General features: G+C 56.9%; 1 long non-coding RNA gene across 1 annotated transcript in view; it reads right to left on the bottom strand.

The window, feature by feature from the left end:
* The window catches only part of LOC109321015, a 7,641-nt gene that overhangs the window by 5,274 nt on the left and 783 nt on the right, over positions 1-1,584 (bottom strand). The window lies entirely within an intron of this gene.

Here is a 1,584-nt window from a genome sequence, read left to right as displayed (position 1 = left end):
CCCAGCTGACTTCCTGCCCTTTGGGCAGGGGGCTGGACTCGATGATCTCCCGAGGTCCCTTCCAGCCCTAATGGCTATGAAATCTATGAAAGCTATGAAAAGGTCCAAATCAATTAGGAAAAGATTCAGAGAGCTTCAAAGATTTGGGCGGTCCCCAGTTGCTGCTGCAGGGAGCTGGACCCGGACTCTGAGCTGTTAAGTAGGGGGTGGGAAGGCTGGAGGAGGGGGAGGGGACCATGGAGGGACCTCTGCCAGGCCCCATGCTGTGTCTACTCCCCGAGCCCCTTTGAGCACCCCCCAACCCCTGCCCACTCTCCCAGCCCTAACCATGGCTGCCCTGCCTGCCCCAGCACCCAGTGGTTTAAAAAAAAGCCCCACTCACTGGCTGCTGTCTCGCAGGGGGGAATCCGCACTGTCCCACACTGCCGGACACTGCATGGGGGGTCTCTGCCATGAGCCCCCTCATCCCTGTCCACTCTCCCAACCCCGCCCATGGCTGCCTCGCTTACCCCAGCTCCTGGTCCTTAAAAACAAAACATAAAAACCCAGACTCTCTGGCTGCTGCAGTGGTCTTGGGGCTTTGGGGGCCTTGTGGCAGAGCCCTCCATGCAGTGTGGGGCAGTGGAGGGCAGAGGGGATTGCCCCCTCTCCAGGCAGGAGTCAGTGAGTTTGGGGTTTTTTGTTTTGGTTTTTTTAAGGGCCGGGAGCTAGGGCACATGGGACAGCCATGGGGGGTGGTGCTGGGACAGCAGGTAGGGGCTAAGTTGCTCATGGAAGAGCCCCCCATGTGGTGTAGGGCAGTGGGGAGCAGCAGGAATCGCTCCTACCACCTCCTCCTGCAACCTCCAGTGTGGCAGATCTCTCTGCCCCACCTCCACAGAGGAAAAAAAAATAATGGCACAAGCACTTTACAAGTGGTGGGGCCAGCTGAGGAAAGGTGGGAGTCACTCTGTTGGCTCCGCCTCCTCCTCTAGCCTCTGTTGGCTCCACCTTCTCTCTCTACCCTATCTCCACAGTGCAAAAAAAAATTCTTTGAATTGGGAAGAGCACTTTACAAGCAGTGGGGCCAACTGAGGAAAACCGGCAGCCCCTCCACCAGCACCACCTCCTTCTCAACCTCCAGTGTGGCCACTCCCTCCATCCCACCTCCACAGTGGCTAAAAAAAAAAGGAAGAAAAGAAAAGGATAATGTACTTTAAAAGTGGTGGGGTCAGCTGAGGAAAGGCAGGAGCCCCTCTGCTGGGCCCACCTCTTCCTTCAGCCCTCGGTGTGGTGGCTCCCCCTGCCCCATCTCCACAGAGGCAAATATATATATATATATTGGCATGGGCACTTTATAAGCAGTGTGGCCAGCTGAAGAAAAGCAGAAAGGAGCCCCTCTATCATAGTTAGGTTGGACCCGAAGGAGGGGGAAGGGGGACAGGGTTGGATCCAAACTGGGGAGAGGAGGACTGTGGTTGGACCTGAACCAAGGGGTGGGGGGGGTCAGACCCAATCTGGGGGGAGTCAAAACCATATGGGTGGGGAGAGGGCAGGGTTGGACCTGAACTGAGAGGGGGCAGGGTTGGACCTAAGCCAAAAGGG

Source organism: Crocodylus porosus, unplaced genomic scaffold (genome assembly GCF_001723895.1).
Source record: "Crocodylus porosus isolate Cpor-Errol unplaced genomic scaffold, CroPor_comp1, whole genome shotgun sequence".
Classification (NCBI taxonomy): Eukaryota; Metazoa; Chordata; order Crocodylia; family Crocodylidae; genus Crocodylus; species Crocodylus porosus.
This window is presented reverse-complemented; position numbering and strand designations above follow the sequence as displayed.